Source organism: Panthera pardus, unplaced genomic scaffold (genome assembly GCF_024362965.1).
Source record: "Panthera pardus isolate Hobbes unplaced genomic scaffold, ASM2436296v1 HiC_scaffold_7, whole genome shotgun sequence".
Classification (NCBI taxonomy): domain Eukaryota; kingdom Metazoa; phylum Chordata; class Mammalia; order Carnivora; family Felidae; genus Panthera; species Panthera pardus.
In genome coordinates, this window is record NW_026527002.1 from 65225281 (window position 1) to 65245289 (window position 20009).

The window sequence follows — 20009 nt, forward strand, 5'->3', positions numbered from 1 at the left end:
AATGTGAAACCCAACGGGATGTGAGTCAAAATAAGTGAAATGGAGTCCTGGTTTCATTCTGCTGTCTATTAGCTGTGTGATCTGTATTAATTGACCTAACCCGCTTGAATCTGTTTTTCTCAGAGCTCCTCATATGTATGCAGTGCACCGGTGTGGGATCTCACAGACAGTAGGTGAGGCGCTATTTGGTGGGCCAGTGCAATGGTCTGTCAGCACTGGCTACGTGCTTGCACCTGCCTCTCCCCGAAGGGAGCTCTTGCTTAATCATCCACTTGGTTCTCAACAGTGACAACATTAAATTTGTCATCAAAAACCTTCCCATAAAGAAAACTTCAGATTCTACTTCTGAATTCTGTCAAATATTTAAGACAGAAAAATGCCAATCTTACCCACAAACTCTTCCAGGAAATACAAGAAGGGGGAATGCTTCTCCAACTCATTTAATGAGGTCAGTATAACCCTGCTACTAAAACCTGAAAAAAAAAAATTATAAGAAACCACATTACCACCAAGAAATCTCATGAACTGGCCATAAATACATGGGTACGGTTATTCATCTCCACTGTGCAGGTGAGCAAAGCAAGGCTTAAAGAAGTTAGGAGTTTGCCCAAAGGCACAGAGCTAAAAAGTGGGAGATGTGGAATATAAACCAAGATCTCTCAGACTCCAGAATTTCTACTCTCAACCAGCATGTTACAGGTTAATATGATGTAAATATGTTAATATAATGCGTACTGAACAGGCCTGAAAGAAAAAAAGAAAAAAAGAAAGAAAGAGACAGAGAGGAAGGAAGGAAGGAAGGAAGGAAGGAAGGAAGGAAGGAAGGAAGGAAGAAGGAAGGAAGAAGGAAGAAGGAAAGAAGAAAAACAGGAAAGAATTGAATGGCTACAGATAAATTTGGCCTCTGGGAGGTGAATGAGGGAGGCGTCTTGGGCCCTGGACGTGGCAGCCTCCTCCACTTGAGCATTGCATCTAACGGCTCCTCCCTTGTCCCCAGTCTTGCCCTTCCTTGTTCCTTTAAGCTCCTCTGCCTGGCCAGGACATGCCCGCCACCAAGAGACAGACTCTGGGCTTTCAGAACTGCAGAAACAGCTCAGTTAAAACCGCCAAAGTCACCACTGTTTAAGAGTTTCAAAGCCCTGGAGACACATGTGTTCTAGAAAGGCCCAGCTTGAAGCCAAATAAAAACTGAGGTGGTTTGACACACAGCCAGAGCATGTCTCGCTCATTAATGACACAGAGTCCTGCGTGCAGAAAAATGAGTGCAAGCAATGAAGTCTCATGTGCTCTGCTAGATGTGCCTGGAGTTTCATCGCCACGGCCCCATTCCCGGCCTGGTCCTTCAGGTGCCCTCTGGAGCAATCTCTCTCGAACTCCAGCAGGGAAGACAGAGAGCGGCAGAGGATTTTGGAGATGCATTTCCACAGAAGTGCCCTTCGGTTGAAGAGTCCATCACTGACCCATGCCCAGAAGCAGAATGACACCCACCCTCTTCTGCCCAAGCCTGGAAAGCCCCTCACCAGAGCAACTTTTTACCTTTAAACCCACAGAACCTTATCAGAAGGTGTCAGGAATGACACAAAATTAATAACACCCAGTTCCCAAAGCCACCCTCAATTATCCACTCACAAGCAGAAGTGAGAGGGCACTTCTTTTGCATCAAGGCAAGAAATTATCCCTAGAAGATGAGCCACTCTGAACTCTAAAACCGGTAGGGAATATGAGTCTCCAAAGAATTCAACAAGATGCCAGGACAAACTTTCATTCACTTATGTATTCCTTTTATAAACATTTGCTAAGGACCCATGCTAGAGCTTTCTCCTAGCCCATTACCCACCTTTGTATGAATTCCTAGAGTGCACCGTCCCTCCAGGCTTGCCCAGTGGAGTAGGTACCCACTCCAGTGCCTAAAGGTCTCAGGGCCCCTCCCCAATCCTCCTTATCCCAAGCAATCATAAGACTTGACCTCCAGACACTTGATAATCGAAAGCAACTGAGTCTAAAATGCCTAGGGGCGCCTGGGGGCTCAGTCGGCTGAGCATCCGACTTCGGCTCAGGTCATGATCTCGCGGTTTGTGAGTTCGAGCCCCGCGTCGGGCTCTGTGCTCACAGCTCAGAGCCTACAGCCTGCTTCATATTCTGTGTCTCCCTCTCTCTCTGCCCCATCCCCACTCATGCTCTGTCTCTCTCTGTCTTAAAAGTAAATAAAACATTAATAAATAAATAAATAAATAAATAAATAAATAAAATGCCTAATCAAGGAACAATTCAAAGCAGAATCTGATAGGCCCGTATTAGCAGTTCAGAGAGAAAATAACAAAGGAAATCCATATTAGGTGTGAACTTAATAGCAGGTTAAATGGCAAAAACAGGGCCTGTGTTGAACGTGGTAACCAGTCCCCAAGAGGGTCACCAACCATCCCTACCTCCTGGTTTTCATGCACTTGGTAGCCCCTCCCACATTTCAATGGTGCTGACTTGTGAGGTCAACAGGACACTGAGGAAAAGGTGGTGTGAAAGCCTTCCAAGGCTAGGTCATAAAAGGGCACTGAGGTTTCTGTATTTCTCTCTTAGATCACTCACTCTGGGGAAAGCCAGGATGGAAAGAAAGTTGCCACCACCCAGGTACCCAGAGTTCTGGGGCTAAAGCTTGCCTGAATTTGGAATCCAAGAAGAATTTGGTCTGACTCCACCTATACAAGATCTAAAAGAGAAGAAACCTTCACTTCATTTTGAGATGGTTAACTCGGAAAATAAGGCCAGGGGTGGTGGTGTGGGGGGGGGGGGGGGTGGGGAACAGTCAATTAATCCAAGGTTTTGAATTTCTTTAAAATATGCCTTAATCATCTGATACCTTTTAAATATATAAAGTAATATTTTATGAATGTCAGCATTTTTAGTTTAAACTGGACTATGATATGTTTACTAGTTGATTGTTACAGGAAGCCAGATTTACTTACATCACACATCATGGCCTGGCTACCCCGTGTAATTGGTAGGCAGCTAAGGTGGGGCGGGGCGGGGGGGAAGAAGTGGGGACAAAAACAGGCTACAAAGTCCAGCAGTGCAAACCTACAACTGTGCTGAGTCAGCACAGGTCACACAAACTGACCCATATGGTGTAGGAGTTTGAGCTAGTCAGGCCATCCACGTTCTTCCCCATCCCAATGCCGTAAAGACTGAAAAATCACATTAGGACAACTCAGTCATCCTCCATTTCTGGAAAAGTATTCAGTAATCTCTGAAGCCAGCAGAGAAGTGCCCAACTGCCCTGTAGGGGGTGGTATGACTCGGGGAAGGAGACTCACGTGTGGAGGGAATCGTAAAACATCAGATATTTCACTACAATCTGAAGGATCCCGATATATAAGACAATTATAAGTAACTCTCAGTCACTAACATGTGTTACTCACTGAATGGTTTCTTAATATTAATTAATTAGTGGCAGATTATATGATTGTCAAAATACTCACTCCCTCCCCACTAGGTCTATCCCTATCAGAGGATTATACCTCCCACCCCAATGGCATCATCCATGAAGATGTGACTCAGTTTGGCCAATGAAATATGAGTGAAAATCACGTGCCACGTGCCACTTTTTTTTTTTTTTTTTAGAGAGAGCACAAGCTGGGGAGAGAGTCAGAGGGAGAATGAGAGAGAGAGAGAGAGACAGAGAGAGAATGAATCTCAAGCAGACTCCACGCTCAACACAGAACCCGACTTGGGGCTTGATCCCACGACCCTGGGATCATGACCTAAGCTGAAATCAAGAGTTGTTTTGTTTTTTGGTTGTTGTGCCACTTCTGAACAGAATCTTCTGGCTCTGCATCCTGTCTTCCTCTGTCAAGATACCAGCAATATGCCTGATAGGAGCTGTCCTCCAGTCTGGGTCTCTGGGTGAAAAGCCAAAGCCAGATCAATAACAGAAATACAAGATAAGCCCCAATAAAAAGGCAACCGTCACTGAGTTTTTGAGTCATTTGTCATAGCAGAATAATGCAGCCTAAAGTGCCAGACTAATTCCTGCCTTAGGACACTAACAAAGGAATAAAGGGAAGTGAACACGTCCCTGAGCCAAATACAACTGTAATGTTAAATGTGTGGCTCCCTCCTCAACTGTGAAACACAGAATAGTCAAACTCCCAGGGCTTGTGGATTGCTTAGCAAATTTTACAGCATTTCCTAAACTTCAGACATTCTTTTACCACCTTCATAATTGTTGCATATCTGTGTACCAACCACGCTGCTATTTAATTAATATTTTAATTTACTCATGGTCATATTCTAAACATGTCAATTTAAAGAAAACTGTAGCGTTACAATACATGAAACACTACTGACATTTATCTTTTTAAATAGTTATTTTTGAGAGAGAGAGCACGTGCCCACGTGCGTGAGTTGGGGAGGGGCAGAAAGAGAGGGGACAGAGGATCCGAAGCCGGCTCTGTGCCGACAGCAGAGAGCCCAATGCAGGGCTCGAACTTATGAACTATGAGTTAATGACCCGAGCTGAAGTCAGAGGGTTAACCAACTGAGCCACCCAGGCACCCCAACACTACTGACACTGATCTTAAATAGAGGTGGAAAAATAAATATGTAACTAGTTAAAAGAATGCACCTGTGTACCATTTTGGCTATTTGCATAGCCTCACGGCCAATCTTGTGTGCTTCGGGAATCATTGCTGCAGTGGGCCAGGCATCAGGGGTCAGAGTCCCGGGTTCCAGATGATTACACAGAGGGTAATCTTGGCCAACTTCCTCCGGACCACATTTTCTCAACCATAAGAAGGATTTATACCACAAGGTCCTGCCTAACTCTAGCATTACATCATCTGCTGTCCTGAACTGTCGGACCTCCTCTTGCTACTGTGCCTGAGAACAATCCATATGTGTCAGATCACTAATAACCCTCATGGGGGGAGGGGGGAGAATTTCGCTACTCTACAGAAGGCTCCTAGTTATGCTAAGAATATAATTCTTCACCAAAGAGATCATCTCAAAACGATAAAGCCCAAACAAGGGCAAATCTTAATCTTATTTCATCTCCTTTTGTGTTATGCCAACAACTTCTACTGGTTAGAATTTTCTCATGCTTCCAAAATGGTATCTCTCCCATCCTTCCCCCAGGGTGACTTTGTCTCCCCCTGTGGCTTAGAGGAAGGAAGGAAGGAAACCACAATTTCATGCAACAGGCAGTTGCTGGCTAGCAGTCAGCAGTACATACCAACCTGCTAATGCAAAGCAAAGGAACAGTTGTCCATTTGAAGAGTAATATCCCTTCTACTAATTCCAGACCTTGAAATCCTTTTATTGCCCAAGTTCAGCAGATTCCTATTCTTCAAAAATGAACATATGTAAAACAGGCTCCCATGAAATTTACAGATTTTGGAGCCCAGAAGGAACCCTGTATCATCTGGCTCAACCGACTTGTTATACAGATGAAAAAATTAAAGTCTCAGTCATGCAGCTAAGAAGAAACGGAGCAGGAATAAGATCCAGGCTCCAAGCTCACAGGGAAGGTGATGGTGCATGCTGGAGTTACAGCCTCTGCCACCTTCAGTTTGTCGGATGTTATTCAAGTCATTCGCTTCTCCTGGCCTCAGTTTTTTCATCTGTAAAATGGGGGCCACATTATCTATCTTTTAGGGTTATTCTAAGACTCAAATGAGACACACCAGTGGGTCTCAAATCTTAAAGTTCAAAGGAATCACCAGATTCTTAGACCCCTAGAATCACTAGAATCATTAGATTCTACCTAATTCAGTAGCCAAGTTTTGGCATTTCTAACAAGCTCCCAGTTAATGCCAATCTTCTGTACGAGCAAGAATGGCCTCAAAGTGACTCCACAGGAAGGTTCATGAATTGCTGCTATCATTACTACAGCTGCTACTGCAACTGGGGTTAGGGCAGGGTGGGGAAGGGCCACCAGCGTTAAGGGTGCCACAGAAGAGATGTCACAGGGCTCTAGAATGGGGCCACTTTTCAGCCCAGACCCCAAGCAGAAGATTCTTCCTTCTGAGGAGGGAATAATGCATTTCTAACAACCCCATAACAAGCAGATACGCTGATCTTAACAGTGAGTAAAGAGCCAGGATCCCACCCCACCCTCCTCCAAAAAAAACGGAGAAAAGATGAGAAGGGAGGGGGGATGAGAGAAAGATAGAGAACAAAACTGACTGTAGCACCCTACAGTCAGCTATCATTACCTAACAAAGCAAGCACACACCATTCTCCACAGGACGAGTATTGGAGAGTGATAAGGACTAAATGTGTCCCCAAAATTCATACGTAAAACGCTGACCCCCCCCCCATGTGATGTGTTGAAATCCTAACCCCCAATATGATTGTATTTGGAGGTGGGGTTTCTGGAAAATAATCATCTAAACGATGAGGTTATGAAGGTAGAACACTTATGATAGAATTAGTGCCCTTAGGAAAAGAAACACAGAGAACTTGCTCCCTTGCCTGCTCACTGTCTCTCACTCTCGCTCTCTCTGCCATGTGAGGACACAGCAAACAGGCAATCATCTGCATACCAGGCAGAGTCCTCACCATATACGGAATCTGCCAGAGCCTTGATCTTGGACTTTGCAGCCCCCAGAACTATGAGAAATAAATATCTGTTGTTTAAGCCACCAAATCTGTGGCATTTTGTCATAGCAGCCCAAGCTAGGGCAGAGGGGAAAACATTTCTCTAGTTATAAATTGGTAAACATTTGGGGTTTAAATGCTCCGCTGTGGACAAGTGCAGGCTCAAAACCAATCATCATCAGGTGAGGGCACCCAGCCGGGGGGACGTGTTTGACAGTGAAAGCGGTTGCTACTGAGTAAGTCAGGACAACAGGAGCCAACTAATTAACACCGCCCTGGGCAAAAAGGGCCATCTGTTCACCCTATAGAAAGAATACAGCTGGGAAGACTTCTCCTGGAACTTCAGGAAGAGCAGAAGAATTTCATAAGTGTTAGAAATGGAACAATATCTACACCTATTAGGTCTGAACCCAGAGTCTGAAACGGGTATTATATTAACCAAGAGGCAGCGAGCACACTTGTGAACACCCACAAGGATCAGCAAACTTTTCCTGAAGATAATCCGATAGTAAATACTTGAAGCTTTTCAGACCACATACAGTATCTGCTGCATATTCTTTTTATTGTTTTTAACCCTTTAAAGATGCAAAAAACATTCTTAGCTCCAACGTCATACAAAAGCAGGCTGCGGGCTAGATACGATGCCTGGTTAACAACAGGGGCTCTGTACTGAAGTGGCCTGGGTGTGAATCCTGGCTCCACCCATTACACATCAGCTGTGTAAGGAGCAAGTCGCTTAACTCCTCCATGCCTCAGTTTCCTCATCTATGATGGGCAGATAATAACAGTACCTACCTCACTGGGTTGTGAGAAACAAATGAATATAAGCAAAGCATTAGAATAATGCCTATGTATATTACTTGTTATTGTTATTACTTTTGAGAACATGTATATGCTACATGTGTATACACACACACACACACACACACACACACACACAATAAAGACTATTCAGAGGAATTCAGACAACTTCCAGCTCCTCTTCTCCAGTGCTAGTGTTTTACGAAGGAAAAGGAAGCTGCAACTTTTATTTCACCCAGACTCTTCTGGAAAGTTCTGGAGATCTTTGCCTGGTGTGCTCTAAAGTGCCCTAGTCCTGTCAATATAAACAATCACAAATCGTAACCACAAATTAGGTGATAGGTCATCACTGCAGTGTGTATGATATGAGATCACATGGAAACAAAATGGATTTTCATGGATGGCTTTCATAAATAAGTTGTGTCACAAATACATTATCCCCTATCTTATGCACATAATTAAGTTAAAACGTTGCTGATCAGAGGAATGAGTAAATAAACCAATTAATTTAACGAAATGACTGCACCATGGAGGGAGGGAAGCAATCCATTGCTTTGTTGTGTTTATTTTAATTTCGTGAACAGGATGTTTCATACTGCACGGCTGGCCCAACAAGCCATTTGGGGCATGGCTTCAGGTCAAACACATGCCCTTCATCTATCAGAAGACAAGAGAGGGAGCACGTAGAGATTTACTGGCACCTGAAAAGATGCCTGCTCAGATAAGAGTCCCTGTGCACAGAAAACCCCAACTATGGAAAGTGCCATTTTCTAGGTGATGAGATCACCAGGGAAGGTGAGATTAAGGACACCATGGTTTTTGCCAGTGATGAGTGCTTTCAATTTGGGGCCTTCCTTCAGCTCAGGAAAAGTAGTTTTCAATTTTCTTTGATTGCTTCTCTAGAACTATGACTCTCACCTGGGTTCCTTTTAACACCTATAGAATTAGGGAGGTTCTTCCCAGATCTCCTCAGTCAGATTTGCCAAAAAGGGGGCCCCGGCTAGGCATGTTCTTAAAAGCTCCCATGATTCTGATGTTTTAGGGTTGAAAACTGATGTAAAAAGTTAATGAAAGAAGAATGACTGTCTAAACCATCCTGGATTTTTTTTTCAATCATGAGACTGAAGAAAAGCTTACAAGCATCAAGGCATAGCACTGAAACTGATTGGGATGGGGCAAAGCTCAAGATATACTACTTTAGGGGGTGCCTGGGTGGCTCAGTCTGTTAAGCATCCAACTCTTGATTTCAGTTCAGATCATGATCTCACAGTTTGTGGGTTTAAGCCCTACATCGGGCTCCGCATCGATAGTGTGGAGCCTGCTTGGGATTCTCTCTCTCCCTGTCTCTCTGCCCCTCCCCCACTCTCTCTCTTTCTCTCAATCAATAAATAAACTTTTTAAAAAAGATATAATACGTTAGGATTGGTGAACCCAGCACAAAACAGGTAAATTCTTGCTTGATAAGCAAACTGTCTGGCCTAGTGAGCAGGCTACGCTCTCATAAATTGATCTGTAGGAATTTCCTGAAACCAACAGTTAAGTTATTCATAGTCTTGTATTTCCCAGGCAAAGCTTTCTGGAACAACCAACTATGTCATGTTGGCATAAGTAGCTATCTCTCTCTATCAGAGTGCCCAGCATATGGTAAATGCTTATACCAGTTTAGCTACTGCTGCAAAACTGCTATATAACAGAGCATCGTAAGATTCATTTGCTTAATAAATTTTCATTTACTGGTAAGCTTGCACAGGTGTGGGTTGAACTGGATTCAGCTGATTTCAGCTGGGCTCACTCATATATATTTACCTATGAGCCAGGCTAGGGGTCCCACATAGGCTGGGCTTGTTGGAGCAGTTCCACTGGACATTCTCTATGCCTCTTCTAGGACCAGTGGCATGACCAAGGCATGGCCTTCTTATGACAATAATAGAATAGAAGAGGGAAATCAGAAATTTCAAGTCCTCCTGAGGGCAAGGCTCAAAACAGGAACATATGTACTTCTATCTCTTACTTTTGGTCAAAACAAGTCACATCACTGAGCCCAGATTCAACAGGCAAGGAAATAATCCCTGCCTTTTAAGTGAGAGGAGATGCAAAGACACATGGCAAAGAAGGAGTTACAGACAGTGGTGAAACATGGGTGCTATTAATGCTCTAAAACACAGTGCTTAGTAAAATAGTCATTGAATAAATAATCAATTGTATGGTTTGGTTTGGAAATTTGGATTTTTTTTCTTTTATCTTTATCTTTTTTCTTTCTTTTCCTTTAGATATTTATTGTATGCCATTATTAGCCTCATGCATTAAAGGTGATGATGCACACATATAAGACTGGTGATTCATAAATCATTCAACTCAACAACAGCCCCTCTGCCATGCCCTGTGCTAAGAGCTAAGCATACAGTTAAGAACAAGATAGGCATGGTCCCCATTCTCATGGACCTTTCAAATCAGTCAGAAAGACTGACTTACTTGTGTGATGAGTGGTAAGAACACCAAAGTTGAAATGGTTGTGGAAATAGTGGTCATCTTCTTGTGCACAGAATCTGTTTCTAACCAGGATCTTCAAGACAAAGTGTTCTGTGAGTGGGAAGTCTACCATTAAGTCATCAGACCGGGAGAGGACATGCTGTCTCCTCAAGTCTCAAGGCTCCCACCCTCCATGACCTGTGGACATCCTGGAGACTACGGGTGTCCCTCCTAATTCACTCCAGGTCCAGAGAAGAGACAGAGTTACTCTCCCCACATGTTTCTCAAGTGCTTGACATTGTTCATCATCCAGCTTGCTAACTGTCCAAGGCCTCCCTGCCTGCTGTGAGGTTTAAGACAAGCAAGAGGCAACAGGGAGAGAACGGTCAGACCGGCAGAGACTCATCCTCATACCCCTGAAGTTGACTCACAGTTCCAGCCCCGCAATCTGGAGGCCATTGAGGTGGTTGTTGGATGAGCGTGTGATTGTTTCAGGAAAGCAGAACCCTGAGAGGTGAAAACTTAAACAAGCAAAAGACATAGTACCCAATTTATATTCCAACATAAAAGCTTTGGGCTAAGAGCCAGATGACTTTCTTGAATTTGACTTTTTTCTCAGACTCCTTAACTTAGCCAACTAGAATTCTCATTTTAAGTATCATCCTCTGATTTTCATTTGGAAATGAAGGATTTGCCGCCAGTAAAAATGGAATGTAATGTCCTTGGCTTTGTCAACTCCAGCACAAACAGGACTATGTAGGTTTATGTGATAGGTCTGGCATGTAGCAAATGTATAGATTACAGAAAATCTGTCAGAAGTGGATGACTGGACTCCTGCTGAGAAACAGATTGAAGAGCAAGAAACACCAAGCTATGTTCCCGCAGGTTATATGCTAGATACTAAACTTGCTGTTAATAAGAAGAAGATGGTAAGCAGGAAATTATCAGTCCTCCAGTGCCCCCATTCAGTCACTGCACTAATATTTATCATGTGCCTCTTGTTACCAGGAAAAACCAAAAAGGAGGGAATAGACGAAAAACAGCAAAGTAGGAGTGAATAATGGACAAATGCACGCATGACTAAGCCATCTTACACATTTGACTTACATTACTACATTTGGTCCTCACAACAAGGTCCTGAACTGTTGAGAATTGCCCAAGGTCACACAGTTGGTCACTGTCAGAGGTGGGACCCCAACTCCTGCCTTTGGATTCCTTTGCCCTCATCCTTTTTTCTTCCCACGTCTCAGATGGAAAAGGGTTCAATGCTGTGACTCCAATGCCACTGAAGAGCCAGAGAACAAGCTATGAAACCTGGGTGGGAGACCCCGAGTCCTGAAAATCATAAAGGCTCTAGAATTGGTGACCATTGACCTTAGGTGTGACTTCTGGTTATACAAACCAAGAAACATGCAAAGAAGTAAAAAGATACACTGCAGGGTGACTGCAGAAACCAAGCCAGGAGGAAATGAAAAGTTGCTTACTGTCTCTCCAACTGACCTCCCTACTGCAAAACTTCGCACCCTGGGCATTAAATATTCATTCATTCATTTACTCACCCAAATTTCTGAGGGCGTACAAGGAGCTTTGGGATGAAGATCTGCTCCATGCCCTTGTGGAGTTTACCATCGCTTAAACCAATAATCACACAATTAAAGGCATTAAATATAAGCTGCAGTAAGTGCTTTGAAGGAAAAGTAAAAGGTACCATGAGAGCTTATTTGGGGGGACCTGATTTAGATCATCATCAGGCAAGGTCTCTCCAGGAAAGGACATTATAGGCTGCCTCCTGAGAGCTGAGTAGTACTTTATAGGAAACATGAGAAGAATGGTCCAGGCAGAAAGAACATGGTCCCAGATGGTCGCTCACTTGTCTGATGGTTAAGTGACTGCCAGTTTGAGTGACAGAGGTGGCTGGGTTGTGTCTCTCTCATTGTGCAAAAAGCTGGTAAATGTTATCACGCAGTGGTGGTGTAGACAGCAGGAGAGGACAAACTCCAAAGTGCAAGCATTTTTTCAGGTCTCTACTGGTGTCACACTTGCTGATGTCTCACATGGCCAAGTACACAGCCAATGTGAGAGGACACTGCCTGAAAACAGGACACCCAGGGCCTGGAGACAGAGAGATGTGAAGAGATTGGGGGAGTTCGCTGCAGCAATATACCCTACAAGACCAGAAGGGAGGCTTCGGTCCTGCCTGTGACTACAGGTGAGGCTTCCCAGAGGAAAGGACACTCAAGTGTGTGAAAGCACAATCACCCAAGTGTAACGTGAAAGAATGGATAGGAATTAGGGGAGTGGGAGGCAGAATACTCCTGGGACCGCCATGTTCAAAGGTTTGCAAGTGAAGTCAAAAGGCTGGGTAAGGAAATTAGAGATGTTTAGTACTGCTCAGTAGTACAGCGGAAAGTGGAAGTGGTTGAGAAAGATAAAAAGAGACCATAACAGGCTTTAGTAACATTATCAGATTTACGTTCTAGAAAGACCTCCACTGTCTCCATGTGAAGAGGTAGGGAAGCCCAGTAGAGGTATCCAAATGCAGGAGAAAGATAACAGTGGCCTCACCTGGAATAGGAGCAGTAAAGATCAGGAGAAGTGTTCAGAATTTAGACATAATAAAACGTAAAATTAATAGGACTTGATGAGCAAGTGTGTGTGGAAGGGAGAGTCAAAAGACAGATTCAGATTTCTGCTCCAGGAAACAAAAAATAGGAATGGCACTCACTGTTAGACGTGGTGGGAAGAGCAGACTAACTGGCTGGGAAGATGAGCATCACTCTGGATATTCTGAACTGGAATTTTCTATGGGACAACAAAGTGTTTTGGAAAAAAAGTTAGACCATGCAGGTCTGAGTCTTAGCAAATATGAGTGAGGGACTGTGTCAGTTTCAATTAGCACCAAGGAGGTGGGCTTACCAAGGCAAGTGCCCGAGAAAAAGCCTGAAAAAATGCCAGTCTTTGAGGCATAAGTTAGCAAGATGAGCCATCAAAGGACTCTGTGCCTTTGTCACAAAGGTGGTGAAAAAGCAGAGGGGATTGGTCACAGGGTGACAGAGGAAGAGAATGCTCCCAAAGGAGTGTGTGGGAAGCAGCACGTGCTGGTGGGCCTGAGGGGCCAGTAGGCTTAGGACTCAGTGGGAGACCCTTGGGCTAATGACTTTGGACGCGGCAACCCTAGTTGGTGTTTAGGATGAGAGGTAGGCTGGAGTAAATGTACAAGGAGGAAGAACTGGGGAAATGTCAAAAGCCAGTTAGAGAATGATTTCAACAAGTTGATGGGGAAGAGAAAAGCAGATGACAGAAGAGACTGGGGGATGGGAGGAGGATTACTTTTTTTAAGAGGAGAGAAATCTGAGTGTGTTCAAATGCTGACCAGAAAGATCAGTAGCAAAGGAAAGTATAACACACAGAAGAGAGAATGATTATCACTTTAAAGAAAAAGGATAATCATCCAAGACTTACTCCCTCCTGGACCCTTCCCTGTGGGCTTTGTCTCCACCAGTCTCAGGCAGACTGCCAGGTCTCGCCGTGAGGATCCCTGGGCAGGGTGACTGCACACTAACTATGCCTGCCATGACCTCCCGGCATGGACAGCCCCACCCCAGCCACTGGACACTCACTTCACTGAGCTCACTGATCACGTCGTTCTCATTCTGTGTGATGGGAAGGGCTATTTATCACTCTTAAACCTTGCAATGCGGACTTGAAGAGAATGGCTCTCTGACAAACTGCCCCAAGAGAGGCACCACCCAAAGAAACAAACAACCTCCACTCCCATCCATCCCACCCCCCATGATTCCTCCTGTTTTCATCACTTGAAGGCAGCCCAGCAGAAACCACACAGCAGCATTAAAGGGCTGGACAAGAACGTTTGGTTGTAAACAGGGTACAGATGCCAAAATACGTTAACCCTATTTGTGTATAATGAATGAAGACCAGGAACAGCCATCATTGTCAAGCAAAGAAAAGGAAGGAAGAAGGAAAGTGCATTTCCCAATATGCATGTGTGTCTTGATTGTAATTGTTGCTTCTCATTCTGGCTGTTTATGAATAATAGTGATCTTTGTTTCCTTAAAGACAAACTGAACAAAATGACGCATCTTGAAATGATCGCCCATTCTGCAGAAAGGGAACATGATAGAAACCTAAAAGCCTGCCGGATTGCCTTTATTCCAACCTCTCTTTGTATTTAAGAGTATCTGCCAAAACATATTTAATCCTATAAAACCCCGAAATGTACGTGCATTTTTTGGCTCACATATAGACAGTCTTACTCTATTGGAAAAAGATGCTATACATCTTCCAATTCCAAACCAAGCTTCTCAGAATGGCCTGGCTGGGCAGGGCTAGAGGAAAATCAGAGAAGGGTTGGGGGATCTTTACTGTAGTGCAAGGCTGAGGATGAGGTCAAGTTGAAACAAATCCTGAGAAATGGCAAAGGCTATTGTTAGCATGATAGCCATGGGCTCTGCCCAAGGAGATCAGGGCTCCAGGAGGGATTCGACACCCTAGAGGGTGATCCAAATCACAGGGCCAGTGGCCCCTGACTTGGAAAAGCTTCCACATACCTCCCATGGACCTGCCACCAAGGCACAGGGGAAAATCCCTTAGGCTGATTAGTTAACCCTGCTCAGATTTCCCTCGATCATCACCAGAAGTTGTACATGGCTGTAACTTCCAAATCACTTTAAGTTCCCTCCATACGGCTGGTGGAGAGGAAGGCTTTCCTCGAGCCCTGCTGAATCTTTATAGAACTTTAGTTTTCTTCTTCTCTTCTTTTTTTATCCTGAGGTTGCAGCTTCTTGGACATTGGAGAGACCACCTGCCAATGGTGGACCCTGAGAGGTGACAATGCAGGTACTCTACCCTTCCTTCTCTCCTTCTCATGTACATGTCTTTTTGCCAAAACATCCTTTTTGTGTGTCCTTGATCTTGGGAAAGCCCCTTAACCTTCTCATCTGTGACATGGGGAAATAACTGTCCCTGCTTCACAGGGCTGTGGTCAAGTTTAAATAAACGTGTGCATCTAAAACCCTTAGCACAGTGACTGACACCACAAAGTGCTCTATGTTAGCAGTTACCTTTTTTGTTATTTTTATGTTGTTGCTGCTGTTTTGCCCTGGGAACTTCAAGCTTCTTGAGGGCAGGGATTCTATTTTGTTCTTTCCTGTCCATCCCCAGGAAATGTGACAAGCACATTGTGACAAGCACAATGTCTTATGGATTCATGTCAAATATAAATGCTGTTCAAAGGAGAAGGAGGGGAAGCAGGAAGAGGAAAAGGGAAGAAGCGGGTCAGGAAGTAGGGAAGGGAAGGAAAGGGGAGAAGGGAGAGGGTGGGTAGTGAGACCAGCTCATATATACAACAGGGGCAGCAACAGGAAGTGTGAACTCTAGACTCATCAAAGCAAAAACCAAATAACCAAACTAATGGACAGGACATTTACACACAGAATAGGAGCAAGACAGAGATGGAGGTGCTAGCTGGCACTGCCACTATCTGATTGTACAAACTTGGCCAAGCCCCTTCTCTTGGGTAGACTCATTTTCCATATCTCTAAACAAAGAAGGGTGAGCATGATTTCTAAGATTCCTTCCACCTGCAAACGTCTTGGCTTTAATGCTGCCGCAGCTTTCTTGAAGTGGACACTGACCTAGCAGAGAATCCAACGGACAGCACATGGTCAATATGAATGCTTGTGGGAGATGGGCAGGATGGGGCAAGTATGGCAATCACAGGAGGAGGGGGAAAGGCCCATAGGTGAGGCACAGGGAATGAGAATTGACTCAATCCAACTTCAGGAAGAGCAAGCTGATATTCACTGAGCACTTACGATGTTCCAGCCACTGTGCAAGATGTTTTCATGTGCATTTTTTAGAAGCCAGACTGAAAAAGTCCCCGTCTGAGAAAGAGGAGGAGAAAAGAACACAACCAATGTTTCAAAGCCAGTAGTACAGATGGGAAACGAAGAGAAAATAGGAACTAGAAATCCACACATCTTTGATGACTTGGAAATAGAATAAGGGAGAAGGGAAGGGCTGCTACAGGTAAAACCATCATGGGATCAAATGACAGCTGTTGGTGGGGACTGATAAGCTGAATTATAGAGCTAGAGCTCTTAGTGTAACTAGATTATTGATGAGTTTTGGTGGAGAGAGCCAAGGGAAATTGAAAAGAGATTGACTGAGAAAGCTTTGTTTTCCTCCAAAAAAAAAAATCTGATAACTAAAATCTAACCTTTATACATGACTCTAATATCTCCCCACCTCCTCCAACCCCTGCCAAGGACCAATACCACTCTCTAAAACATAGATGGGGCCACCTTCTCTGGCTTGTAAATTCTAGCAGTCCTGGCCTCCCACCCTTTGCCTTAAAACTGTGTTCTTTTCAGTATTCCTCACTTTCTTCCCAGCCCTTCCAAATTCAAGATTGACTTGAACAGTCCGTCAGAGGCCACCTTGAATTTTCCTGTGGGCACCACATCCTGTAGCCCAACCCCACAACCAGCCCAAGCTCTCAGCAGACCTTTCATCAGCCAAGACTCTAGGCTCCAAGCTCCTACCAGGTACAAGAGTGTTTCACAAACTTCTCATGAATATTGTCATCTCATCTGGGGGTATGAGCAATGTAATGAATAGATGAACTAGGCCAACAAATCCTCATGTGGTTTGATTGGATCCTTGCCCAGCATCCAACAGTAGGAGCAAGGAGGCAAGCTTTCCAGTGGTCATTCACCCTGGGAGCAGGGAGACACGTTTTGAGCCCACCCCCTTCCACTCAACTTTTTGAATGGAGTCTTTACTCATGTACTTCCTTTTTTCTGGAATGTTCTAGTATCCACCTTCATTTATCGTTTACCTCTAAATTACCCATTAAATCCATCCTCAGCATCACCAGCCCAGGGAAACTTCCCTGACTACCAAGTCTGAGACAGACTGGTTTTCAGTACTGCATTCTTTTATTTCAAAGGACTCATCTCAGTTTGCAAATATTTATTCATCGATATGACTATTTGATACCAATCACCTCCCCACTAGACTGTAAGCTCCATCAGGAGAAGGACCTGTTTTCTTGCTAAATAACCCTGCACACTGCCAGACACACATGGTTTCAACAAAGATTTGTTGAATGAATGAAGGAACTAGAGAGACAGAGAAGAAGTATCTAAGTCACTCTCAAACTGACTGCATCACCATGCTGTCCTCAGGATGCAGGACTGAAGGGACAATAGTGGTTACCTTGTCCATCCCCCAGTTGAAGCGGGAAACCCTACCACAGCACTGACAACCCCTATCCAAAGGTTCCCCATTCACTCAACCCCAGAGATGCATGCTGAAACACTTATAACATAATATCCAAAGAGCTGGGTGTCTCTAAATAGAACTGTCTAAACATAAATTAAAATCAATTTTAGAATGCTATAAAGCAAACAACCTTGACCATATGAGATAAAATGCCTACAACTCCTCAGAGAATGTCATCAAAGTAGACTATTAACGTGGAACAAAGGACTCCATCAATGCCAGCCCTACACATTTTGATCTTTCCCAGACATCCACCAAAGGAACAAGATGCCTATAAATACCAATACTTCCGAGAGTGTTTTCACAATAGCACTAACATCAGATAAAGAGCTGTGCCAAAAGAAACACTTGATTCTCAGAATGCTAGGGATAATGGCTAAATTGTATGATTTATTGACAGGACAGCAAACCACAACAGAGCTAAAATTAGTCACTACCAATGAATGAAAATTATGTATATCAAGATAAATATACATTGAATAATCTGTAGAGAATCTGAAGAGTGCTTAACACCAACCATGCGGCCATCCCCATCAAGCCACAGTGGTCAGCACGGTAGTACAGTGTACTAGGCATTTTTACGATCAGCAGTTACACAGCTCTGTTGCTCTGATGGAACCTCTGAAAAGATTTTAGAAAGGATTTTAGAAATATTTTAGAAGCATATTATGTTTCAAGGAACACAGGTTTGGGAGTCATAATGAACTGGATTTGAATTTCAAGTGTGCTGCTTCCTAGTTTTGTGCTATTATCTCTTCAATAAAACATAGGGTCATATCAGGGATTGGTTAACTGTGGCCCTTGGGCCAAATCTGGCCCGCCACCTACTTTGTAAATAAAGTTTTATTGGGACATAAAAAAGTTTCTATGGCTATTTTCGTGTTTCAATGGCAGAGGAGCTACAAAAGAGGTCAGATGGCCCACAAAGACTAAAATACTTACTGTCTGGTTTTTTGCAGAATAGGTTTGCCAGCCTTTGGTGTAGACCGCACACATACTGTTCCCTGCTTGAAATGCATTCCCCTGTCTCCCTTCATCTGGCAAATATCTTCTCACCTTTCAGGATCATTTCTTGAGAGCAGCTTTCCCTTAACACCCAGGTAAAGCTAAATCTCTTGCTCTATGCTCCCATAGCACCTCTTTGGATAAGACTCATGACATTTGTAAATATCTGTTCACTGTGTGCCTTCCTAACTAAACTGTTAGCTATAGAAAACTCGAGATGATGCCTGCATCCTATAGCCTTACTCAGAAGATTTAAATAAGCATCTTAGGTGAATTCTACACAATCCTACCCTTCCATATCACTTCCAAATCTTCAGCACTACCCTTCCTGTAGTGATCAAAGTTTTACCTACTACAGAAAAATCCTGCTTCAAATGAAAGTCTTCAGAATGGAAGAAAGTTCAAATTCCCTACTACAATTAACAACACTGGGGATACAGGCAGTGAGCCAACACTGTCACTAGGAATATACAGCTTAATGGGCTCTTCCTAGAATCCAAAAGTCATTTCATCAAAAATACTTGCCAAACATCTGCTCTGTGAAGACACCATGTTGGTACTGTGGTACAAAGGACTATAACCCAATCGAGTCACGTCTAAGCCAAAGCGTGCTTTGAACTCAGATCATGAGGCTAAAATTTCATATTAGAATTTCCTTTGGGGGACATTATGTCCTCCCAATTAGCATACCATTTCCCAAGCAAACTAATACCACTCTATTTCCTTTAAGAATATATTACATTGTGGGGTGCCTGGGTGGCTCAGTCGATTAAGCGGCAGACTTCGGCTTAGGTCATGTTCTCACAGTTTGTGGGTTCAGGCCCCGCGTCCAACTCTGTGATGACAGCTCGGAGCCTGGATCCTGCTTCAGATTCTGTGTCTCTCTCTATCTCTGCCCCTCCCCTGCTCTCTCTCTCTCTCTCCCTCCCTCCCTCAAAAATAAACTTTGAAAAATCATTTTTTAAGTAAAAGAATATATTTTATTGTTTCCTTGTTTGAGCACCAAATGAAAGAACCAGCTTGCCTACAGAGACCATAACATGTGAAAACATACAACTCTAAATGACAGAATCATACCCAGTATGGCAGGATGGGAAATCAACTCACCAATAAGAAGATTGATATCACTCATGGTCCTCTTATTCCATGGTATGTGCTCATTGACAGAATGAGAGTGGAATTGTCCACATTGTTTAAATCTCTCTCAATCTCTCTCCCCTTCAAACACACATGCTCACATACTGCCAAAGATATATCCCTTAACTTACATAAATTAAATGTCCCTGTGATGTTACTCTACATCCATTCTTCCCCATCCAGTTATCCACCATTGCATGGCAAACTGTCCCAACACTCGGTAGCTCAAAGCAACCCTTTTGCCATTTCATGATTTTGTGCATCTAGAATTCTGAAATAATTCCATCTGGGTGTTCTGGCTGAGAATCTCACCAACTTCACAGTTTAGAAATTGTCTGGGTCTGAAGGCTGATGCCCAAAATATCTCACTCACATGGCTGGCAGCTGACGCTGGCAGTAAGCTGAGAACTCACTTAAGACTGTCAACCAGAGCATCGCCACATGGCCTCTCCATGTGGCTTGAGGCTCTCTCAGCATAAAAACTGGGTTCTGAAGGTCCCCATAAGTAGTGTCCAAGAGGTCCAACAGCAGGGGTTCCAGTGGGCCCGTTTGGAAGCGGCATGCCTCCTAAGCTAATCTCTGAAGTCATACAGCACCACTTCTGCACATTCTGTTGGTTGTAAGTTAGAAAGCCCAGCGCAAACCCAAGAGGAGGAGAATTAGACCCCACCTCTCCCTGGGAGAAGAATTTTCAGACATCC